We start from the raw sequence: 10,929 nt of genomic DNA, 5'->3' as shown, positions 1-10,929 counted from the left end.
AAATGGGACCTGTTTCCAATGATGCGTCTTTTTCTAAAACAAAAGTGAAAAAATCAAAACAAACAGCAGACACACAGACCGACTTTGTTGTTTTGTTCATTGAAGTCCTGGTTCAGACGGTGTGCTGGTGCCAGGGCAGGGGGGGTGGGGGTGGGCGGCACTGAACTGCCCTTGGCACCTCTAAACACAGCAGTCAGCCTTCGGGGTCTCAGTTTTGTCATTTACAAAATGGGGTTAATCATTTCTTCCTGACTCCCTCGGGGCTGCTGACTCCGTGAGACCAAGCAATTCAGAAGCTCTTCGAGATCAGAGCATCCTCTCACAATGTTAGCATCACAATCATTATCTTCATTATTAATTATTATTCATAATGATGCTTGCAAGATGGAGCTACTCCGAAGCACCGTGTCTTGTCTGTGAACGGTTTTTACAAACTTTCACAAAAATCTTCACATGCCTCTGATGATGAAGAAACTGACCCGTTGGAGCACTCGTTCTGAAATCTAAGCTGACTCTTTAAGATTCTAAACAAGTCCCCAGCCCCCTTCTCTTTTTCTCCATCTGGAAAGCCGGACTCCGGAGGGGCCCTCCCTCCGGGACTGTGCCTCGTACGGCTTCTATAGAAATGGCTCTGTTGGCCCAAGACCTTGATGCCAGCTTTCAGCCAGGAGCACATTTTTGCAGGGAGGGTTATAAATCAAAGCCTGGGTTCTAATGAAACCGCTGACACACTTTAACTGTAACAGTGTGCACCCAGGCACCACTCGCAAGAAATCAGAGGCACAGAGCGAGGATTCAAGGGACGGAGCACCTGGGGGCTGCCTCTCCTGCTTGGCCTGACCCCTCCCCTCCATCTCTCCATCTCCTTCTTTCCTCCTCCTCCGGGTCCCTCCCACCCTTGCTCCCTTTTTCTTTTTTAATTCCTGTAGCAATCTTTCACCACCACCCCATTCTGCAGCTCCTTTGGGAGTTGGGGTCACGGCCAAGCTGCAGACCCAGGCGGACCCCCTCACTGGCCGTCTGCATGCGACCTCTGGGGCAATGGCACAAAGCTGCCCTGATCCAGGCAGCAGAGAACAATGAAGGCAAAGCCCTGGTTCACTGGGGACGCTCCTCCAGTCCTGGGTTGGCCACCTCCTGACTGCATGAGCTCGGGGGAGATAGTTAACCTTTCTGAGACTCAGTGCCTTTATCTGTAAAATGGGGATAACACACCTCCCTTGGGAGGCTGAATGGGATGGATAATGCCAGCTGAACTGTGCTGGTCCATGGGGTGAAGGGAGCGGAGGGGCAGCAGAGGCAGGGGCTGCTGAGGACCTTTCTGGCTACTTCCAGGGGCCAGACCCCCATCAGCACTGGCTGTATACTGAACCACAGACGGTCACTCCCACAGTTTGACTTAAGAGATACTAAAGAGGCACATCTATCCTCAATATCTTTACCACTGATTCCATTGTTAACCAAAATTTCAGAAACAAGGATCTGATTGAAATAAAGAACTGTTCATTTGGGATTTATTAGATCTGTAGCTCCGGAGATGCAGATTTAAAAATCACTTGAATTGTGTTCTGCTGGACTTGAAACCCACAAGGTTACACAAGATATTTGTCAAGAATTAGCGTTGGACCTGGCAAGAAGTAAGGGTGCTTACTAAGCAAGGATTGGAATTGTTACACAATGGCAAAGGGGGGAACTTTGAAACAACAAGGTTGCAGCTCGCAGCTGCCAGCAGATACTGGTTTGAACATGGCCTGTAGTGCCCTTGTGTTTGATACAGTTCAGAAAAGTTCTCAGGGATGCAGGAACGTGTCTAAAACCACATCCACAGTGGCCACCCGGCTCCTTTTTGGATGCCTGAACCACAGTTTCTCCATTTTGATTTTTTAAATGGCTTTGAATATGTCATCACCATTCACTTCACCATTAGCAAGTCATCTGATTGGAAGTCATTCAGGGCCTGGCATGATGCTTGGTGGACGGAACGGGCGCTCACTTGACCACCCCAAGAGGAAGAATGGTCTAAATTCCTAATTCCTCCATTGAGTTGACAGCAGGCCTGTCTTTCAACAGGCAGACAAAGTTTCAGAACCTTGTCCAGTGGGATCTAACCTCCAAACCACTGACCTGAGGGAAACAAAACTGCATTCTTCCTTGAATCCCCCACCTGGTACTCCTCTCTCCCCCGTTTGAGCTCCTGAAGCTTTGGCTAATTTTACAGCTTACTTAATAACATTAGACAGAGATAAGAATCTCCTCAATTAGACTGCATGCCTCCTGTGAGCACAGAACATGCCCCAAATTTCTTGAAATCTCCTAGAGCATCTTGCTTCATCAGTTTAGCCTGACCGTGATGATCAGGGTGACTTTGTCCGATAGAACATTTAGTCCACGGATGCTCAGCTGCCTGTCTGCTCCAGGCCACTCCGCTCGTGTTTCACTGGCCAAAGCACATCACGTGGTCCTCAAGGCAGGCTGTGAAATCCTCCCACGTAAGTCAGGGCTCACAGGGAGGGGCAACCAAATATTTTGAACGACAATATCGTCTATCACAGACCTAGAATAGTATTTTCTACAAAGCTGTTTGTTGCCCAATAAATATTTAATGGGGATGATGAGCAAACATCTTAAGACAAATATTTGAGCACAGCATTTTGGCACGATTGTTAAACCTGAACCAGCCAGCTAAATGTTGGGGAAGTAAGTTTTATGGTTGGTGAGAAACTTCAACCAACTAAGGTCTCTGGCTAGAAAGTGGTACAGCCAGACTAGACATGGGCCTGGATGGTTCATTGTGGAAGAGCTGCTTCGGTGAAGCAGGATGAGACCTGTTCACTAACCCTCTGAAAGGCAGAGCTAGGATCCAAAGAAGAGGGGGGCGATGGTAAAGACTCCGCTTCACAGAAGAAAACTCTCCCCAGACCCGGAACCTGCATCAGCAGGATGAGGCTTCACAGTCCCCACCCACGTTGGTGTGAAGGGATTGCCTTTGGGGAGGTCAGGGAGTGGGTTTCTGCAGTGGATAAAGTTGGACCAGAGGCTCAGAACCAACTCTTCCAGCTTTCAAAATCTGTCACAAATCTCAAAGGAATATACATGTCAGTTGTGGACCCAGTATTCACTTTCCAAAACAAGCCCCCAAAACAAGCAGGAGTAAGATAAGACAAAATTTGTTAGAGACTTTAATCATGTGCTGTGAGAGGTCAGGAGGAGGAGACAGGCTGGAGGGCTTCCTGGAGGAGTAGGGAATTCAGCTAGATCTCAAAGGATACAAAAGACGAGAAACATAAGGGGTTGAGTGGAGAGGGGGTAGAGAGGGGCAAAGGGCTGGGTTAGGGCTCCTCTTCTCCCCTCCCCCTCCAGCACACAGCGTCCCTGAGCGGTGAGAGAAATACAATGTGCACTTGGCTAAAAGGAGCCACTGCCACATTTCATAGCCTTTCAGCATTTCAGGTTTTCATCTTATTTTCCCGCGAACTTTTTTTCCCTTCCCTTTGCCGCTCGGGCTTTTGTTGGTATAACCTCAATTTCTCGCTGCCTTTCACAGCTTTTATTCCCCAAGTGGAGGGAAGGAACTTTTCATGTCACGCTAGGTCCTGAGCCAGGCCAGTTGTCTTTCCAAATCAGTCGGGGCTCCCGGGGACTGGGGAGAGTGGGAGGCTTGGCCGAGACGGGGAGAGAGTCGGTAGCAAGAAGGGAAACAGCGAGTGTAACGGAGGAAGGTCCCCGAGGTGATTTGCAAATCTGCTGAAATCCTGAACAAGCTTTGATTTAACCCAAGCTTGAAATGGCTTTTATTTACTGTCTATTGTGGAATAAATGACATCTCATAAACAGGCTTTATCCATTACCCCAGAATGGAGAGCACGGTGTTAGGGACATTTTATCCTCTTGATATCAAAGGAGATATGCCGGGTGTGTGTTATTACAAATAGAAAAATCAATGCTGAGACACACACATCTGAAATTTCATTTTCGTCGAACCACATTTTCAAAGGGGAAAAAAAAAAAGGCAATTGCTAATAAAAACGACTACAAACTGGAGGATTTACCAAGCTTGAGCAGAGGGCCGGCTGGGACCAAGCCCAGACAGTGAATAAATCGGGCTCTGTCCTGGGGCCGTCCCCTGCTCCCCCTCCGGACACCCAGCCCCACCGGGGGTGACCTCCCTCCCGCCCCAGGCGGGTGCGTGCCCCCAGGGCTTTCGCACTGTCCCCAGTCCTCCCACCCAACCACGCACCGCACTTGGCCTCAGAGCACGTGGAAAACACCAGAAATGTCAATACCACTGCCGTTTCCTCCAGGGCTTTACCTCCTTAACCGCATGCTCTTCAGGGGCTTCCCTGCCTGGCAGGAAAGCAGAAAGGCCCCCAGGAGGGAGGAAGGAAATTCGACCAGACTCTGGGAAGGGCTCAGCGTAGGTCCCAGCCATTTCCACCACCCGTTCCTTCAGAGAAAGCTGGTGAGAGGTGAACATTTCCAGCTTTTCATGACATTGACTTCCAGTCGCCTCCCTGGACTCCCGTCTTCGCCTCTCACTGTGTAACCCTGTGTTGAGGTGACTGGTTTAAAGCGGGGTCTCCCCATGAGGCTGTGAGCTCAGTGAAGCTGGGAACCAGGCCTGATGTCACAATCCCCTTGCCAAGCACAGCCCTTGGCACAGAATAGCTGCTCAGTGAATATAGTTGAATGCGGGAGGCTGTGTGTGTTCTGGAGGGGGTGAGAATGGCAGCCCGGACCCCTCGCCTTTGCTAGAAGGCACCTCAGCTTTCTGAGAAGAGCTCTGGTTCTGGTCAGCAGCTCCTGCCTCGAGGCCAAAACTAGATGGATTTTCCCAGGTCTTGCAGGAGTATTTGGCTCAGGAATGCCTAACCCAATAGGTTGAGGAAAATGAGCCGCTAGACTTTGCTTGAGCACATCCTCAGCATTTCCGGGATTCTGGGAGCCAGGGATCACTTCCTCTATTGCTTGAGACATGCAGAAACCAAGGGCCAGAAAGGGGAGTTCATGTTTCCGAGTCACACAAGAAACTGGCCAGGTGGGGGCCAGCATTTGAAAGCCTCGACTCCCCGTCCTGGGCTTTTTGCTCTGCCTGATAAGAATCCAGGGAGAGAAAATCATACCCAGGAGGGACCACGCAGAGCAACTTCATTGCAAAGACCGTCGTGACGTTGAGAGAGTTGCTGCATAAGTAATTCAATGATGAAGGATGGAGAGAGTGGCCACACTGTACAAATGGTAAGAAATTCTGCTGATTTGAAGCAGGCATGGCTCGTTTTCTCTGCAGCTTTACTTGGGTGAAGGCCACTAATCAGAAGCGGGAAAGGCTGACTCTTGAAGGCTATCAGGAGGGCAATTCCCAATGGGATGCTTCCCCACTCCCACCGAGGCACGGGCTGTCTATTTCTTCCCCGCGTGCTTCATAAAGGTTTGAGAGAATAGCCCAACACCAGCCAATACAACAGCCATTCCGCCTGAAATAGGCGGCAGTATTTAAATAAGGTTTCAATAGGAAGACAAAGTCTCCTTGGACTTAGTCTGTGATGTAGTTATCAGGAGGAGAAATTTGCAGAACCCATTACCTGCCACTCCTTCCCCCAGGAAATCCCTTGTTTGTGGAGCGTGAATCTCTCCGGCTTTTGCTGGCTTTTTCTCTCCGGGTTGTCTGGATAAACATCTGCCTCGCACCGTGTGTTTATAAGAAGAGGCATTTGTGGCTTTGATTGTTTCGAGGTTTCTGCAGAACACACATGCTCCTTCTCCCTTCCGCGCCTTCCCCCCTCCACCTGGCCCGTTCCTCCTGAGCAGTCACCAATGGCTGTTGTGATTTTCCTTGGCATTACTGTGCATCCTTCTGTCCAGAACAGGGAAGGGACCCCCCACAAGCCAACTGTTCCGCTGTGAGATAAGGAGTTTTCCACAGCCAGGGCCGTACATTTTAATTGCATTGTTAATATTATTTATTGCACAAAAATGTTCAGGCATCTTCCGTGTGCAGAGGAGGATATGGCAAGCTATGGCAAGAGTCCCAATCCCCGTCTCGAGGAGCTTATGGTCTATTTGAAGAGACAGAGCTGCACACAGTTAGTGTGAGATCTTTATTTACATAAGGACTGCAGACTCTGGAGGGACAGGGACTCTGTCGCTGGCCTTCTTACTGTCAGCCAAGTTGAGCCTCTCGTCCGAAGTCCTCAGTTCAAACCCACCCACGGACTGGGTCTTTCAATTGTCCCACTTCTGGGAACAGCTACTTCTGTGGTGAACGTTTCTTTTTATTCTCACGTTTCTTTATGGAGGGCTCCTGGCTCCTGGCACGGATGACTCGGGCCACAGATGAGTATCAACAAAGTAAAAAAACTCTATTAACTGGAACCCAACAAAATCCCTGGTGGATAGATTTTTTTTTTTACCACTCATATTTAGGTCAGACACAAATCACCAGAAAATAATGTTTTCACATATCTATTAAAAAGAAACAAAAGGCAAAAACAGAGTTTGCTCAGTTAGCCTGGGTTCCCCACTTCCTTCACCTCCAGAGACAGCGTGAGCAGCGAGCACCTCTATCTTCAGAGAAATGACCAGAGGGACCCACCGGCAGCCAAGAAAAGTGTGTGATGCCAAGTGGTGGAGGCTTCCTGGCCAGGGACAGTAGATTCAGTAAATGCTTCTCATGTCTGAAAGGGTTTTCTTCAGCTTCTAGAAAACCCAACCTACGATTCCATGTACCCAGCCTGGATATTCCAGCATGAAGAGGGCTGTGGTTTTGATGATTTACATAGGTGACAGCTGAGCCTGTCTTGAAGTCACTGCCAGGTGCTAGTCTGGGCTCTGACCTCACCGAGCGGGTGAACTTAGACCAACCATTCAACTCCTCTGGCCTCCATCATAACTGATTTCTAATGTCCTGTGTGCGACTAAGGGTCAAAGACTCCATGAAGCAATTAGGTCATGCTAAGTCCCAGCAACTTTTAGAATCTGGCGATTTCTTCAGCACCACAAAGGCATATCAACACTCCCAAGTTCACTGCAGCATTATTCACAAGAGCCATGGTATGGAAATAATCCAAGGGTCTGTCCATAGATGAATGAAAAAATGGTACATACATACAATGGGATATTATTCAGCCTTTTAAAAAGGAGACCCTGCCATTTGTGACAACGTGGATGTCCTAGAAGACATGCTAAGTGAAATATGCCAGACACAGAGAGGAAAATACTGCATGATCTCACTTAAATGCAGAAGCTTGAAAAGTGGAATACACAGAAGCAGAGAGTCGAAGGGTGGTTACCCGGGGTGGGGGGGAGATGGGGGAAATGGGAGATGAGGTGCTGGTCGAAAGGTACAGAGTTGCAGTCACGCAGGGATGAGTAAGTCTACAGATCTCACGTACAGTATGGTGACTGTAATTAATCACACTGCGGTTTATGCTGGGAGTTTGCTAAGAGGGCAGGCATCAGGTGCTCTCACTTCAAAAAGTAAATGCATAAAAATGGTAGCTCTGTGAGGAGGGTATGTTAATTAGCTTGACTGTGTCGTACATGTACATCACAACGTCATGCTGTGCTCCTTAAATATATGCAGTTGTTATTTATAAGTACATAGGTAAATAAGTAAACAAAGTTTGCAGATTTCTGTCTGGATGTATACGCCCTTCAAGAATCTCCTCTCTTGAGTGATATGATATGGATTTTTTCTTTTTCTTTCTGGCTCACTTCACTTAGAATGACATTCTCTGGGGCCATGTTGCTGCAAATGGCATTGTTTTTATTATTTTTTATGACTGAGTAGTATTCCATTGTTTAAATATACCACAACTTCTTTATCCAGTCATCCGTCGATGGACATTTAAAGACAAATGAACTTATTTACAAAACAGAAACAGACTCACGGACACAGAAAGCAGATTTATGGTTACTAGGAGAGGGAAGGGGGTGGGAAGGGATAAATTGGGAGTTCAAGATTTGCAGATACTGACTGGTATATATAAAATAGATAAACAAGTTTATACTGTATAGAGCAGGGAACTATATTCAATATCTTGTAGTAGCTTACAGTGAAAAAGAATATGAAAACAAATATATGTATATTCATGTATGACTAAAGTATTGTGCTGTACACCAGAAATTGACACAACATTGTAAACTGACTAGACTTCAATAAAAAAAATTTTTTAATTAAAAAAAAAAAAAAGAATCTCCTCTCTACCCCTGGGGCCAGGTGCCAGCTGAGTGTCTGACCTTGCAGTTGTCATACACTAACACCTTGTTGTAGAAATACAACCAGGGTGCCTGGGATTGGGGTGTGGTGGTCTGCAATGAAAAGACAGCTCCATCTTGACCTGTCGTGCCCTCTTGGTTTTATTCAATGAGAAACATACAGGACAATATATTCACAATAATCAGTGCAGGGTGATTGTGCCCCAAGTGTTTGTCAAATGATTATTGGTACTTTCTGAATTTTTAATAATGTCTCAAAATTAAAATTATAATTTAATTAAAGGGCAGTGTCAATTTAATAAGGGTACTTGCCTGATCAGGAAACTGACTCTGATCAGGGACAGAGAGAGGTGTGATCAGACAGGGGACATCGGGTACTTTGGTTGCTTTGACTGGATGGTGGTTGCACAGGTGTTCATTTCCTGTTCTCTAAATTGTACTATATGTTACACAGGCTTTGTGTATCTATGGAATATTTTGTGATAAAAATTATTTTGTAATGACAATATACAAACATTGATGTTTAGCTTTGAAGATAGAAATTTGAAGTTATCTTCCTGTGAATAATTAAAGGGTTGATTTAATACTATGCTGTTCAGTAGAAACATAGTGCAAGCCACACATGTGACTTTCAATTTTCTAGTAGTCACATTCTAAACATTGAAACAAAACAGGTAAAATTAATTTTAATACTATATTTTATTTAACTCAACATGTCCAACATATTTACATGTTATTTCAACATGTAATCAACATAAAAATCTTAATAAGATAGTTTATATTCTATTTTTGTTGGAGGAGGGCACTAAGTTTTGGAAATCCAGTGTGGATTCTATACTTACTTCTCAGTTACCTCTGGCCAGTGAACCAGGCAGTCAAACCCCTGGCTTCGGTGTCCCCTGGGCTCTCTCACTGCACCAGGCACACATGATGGCCCCAGAAAAGTCACACACACACCCCCATCTGACCTCTCCTTTCTGCTCTGGGATGGGGACCCTCCTTTACAGGAAGTGGCCACCCCACCGCGAGCAGGACAGGCAAAGAGGAATGGGGCTGCCATTTTCCCGGATTCCCTGCAACAGGTGCCTTCTGCAGGTGAAGAAGCAGCCCTTGCTCGCAGCTTCTCCGGCCTGTGCACTGAGGAAGACTCGCAGTCAGATTGCTTTCAAAGGGGCGAGGATGTAGACACTCTGGGAGAAAATTACAAGCAGTAAGAAACTGTTAGCAGTGTGAGCTGGCTTCAGGTTCCCAGGTGACTTCATAAAGCACATGCGGGGCAGTGATGGATGCCCTGGGGCGGCTTTGCCCACAATGCTCACATCTGCCAGGCAGACGCATAGGGCTCAGAACGCCCGGAGCTTGCTCCCTAGTAGCACCTAGGAACCCGCATCCTTGGCTGCAAAATCAAATCTGTGAGGGTGGGTGACTCTGAGTGTGGGAAGAAAAATATTCCCAATCGGATCTGAAATATGGCACCACTCCTGGGAGAAGTTTGGGACTCCTCGGAGTTCAAAGGGGGACTTCTTTTGGCTCAGGGGACAGGACTTAAGGATCGCTCCTCCCTGCTCCAGACCCCTCCCACTTCACCCCAGCTGTTCACAAGGGGTGATGTTTAAGGAAACTCATGAAAAACAGGGTGAAACAGAGTGACAAAGATGCTTCTTGGGGTTTCTGAGGACAGAAACCCTTCTATATATCTATATCTATATCTATATCTATATACACACACATATAATACATATATATTCATACATATACAAATATATATTCATATATACATATATATATGACATAGGGCATGTAGGAGATATAGGCAGACAGATAACAGGACACGTAGATCTATAGCTATATATTGCCTACATTTTCTATTATACATGAAATATATGTGAAATATACAAGGATAGGAGCCATATATCTTATTAGAAAGAAAGATTGGGTTGCATTTGCAACGAGCAAAGCTCCTCGGTCCACACAAGCATGAAGCTCTGCTCCGAGGCTGGTGGAAAAGATGCAATTTACCTTTGGGTGGTGATGCTGGGATTCCCATTTAAAAGTCTAAGCCGGCTGATTATTTATTGATGTCTCTCTCTCCATAGCTGTCTGACTTACTGGTTGGAAGAAGCTCCTGTGTGCCTAAAGGATTTTTTGAATTAAGTTCTTTTCAGTCACTTTCCCCTCAGGTGTTAACCAATGAGACTGTACTATGACAGACGTCGGCTGCTTCCCCCTCACCCTTCCAGCCCCACCGTCCCCCTCACTTTATGTGACGAAATAAAATTAAATACCAGGAGAGAGGCTATCAAACAACGGGGCCTGATGTGGTTATTTGGCATTTATTTTTTATTTACAGAAAGAGTGAGAAGAATGCATTGGAACCACTCATATTTTACACCGACTGTCTCCAGATCCCATCGGGACACACATACAGGCAACTTAAGGCATAAACAGGGCTCGTTCTGGATGAATCTTTCCAGTGCTCTTGCTGTTAGCCCAGAAGTGGTCCTTGAAGCTGCGTGTTTTTCTCAATTCTTTGAAGTCAGAATGGTTTGGTCTCCTTATCTCAGTTGGCTCATCTGCAAAATGGAATGATAGTCCCTTACTCACAGCAGAGCAGGGATCTGACGTCCCGGCCAGTCTAATACTCACAATTCCCTGAGATGGAACCTTCTTTTCAAAGATTGCCCCACGAGTGACCTCAGCCAGAGCAGCCCTTAT

General features: G+C 46.5%; 1 long non-coding RNA gene across 2 annotated transcripts; it reads left to right on the top strand.

Moving 5' to 3' along the window:
• Nucleotides 1–4,705: 4,705 nt before the first annotated feature.
• LOC140690467 (uncharacterized) lies at nucleotides 4,706–10,521 on the top strand. 2 transcript variants are annotated; one of them, XR_012065765.1, is made up of 3 exons: nucleotides 4,706–5,235; nucleotides 9,222–9,387; nucleotides 10,311–10,521. It is a non-coding gene; the product is annotated as an uncharacterized lncRNA (long non-coding RNA). The 2 variants fall into 2 exon arrangements; XR_012065764.1 differs by lacking the exon at nucleotides 9,222–9,387.
• The last annotated feature ends 408 nt before the right edge of the window (nucleotides 10,522–10,929 follow it).

Source organism: Vicugna pacos, chromosome 30, assembly GCF_048564905.1.
Source record: "Vicugna pacos chromosome 30, VicPac4, whole genome shotgun sequence".
NCBI lineage: Eukaryota > Metazoa > Chordata > Mammalia > Artiodactyla > Camelidae > Vicugna > Vicugna pacos.
Note: the sequence above shows the minus strand (reverse complement) of the source record. Positions and strands in the feature narration are given on the sequence as shown.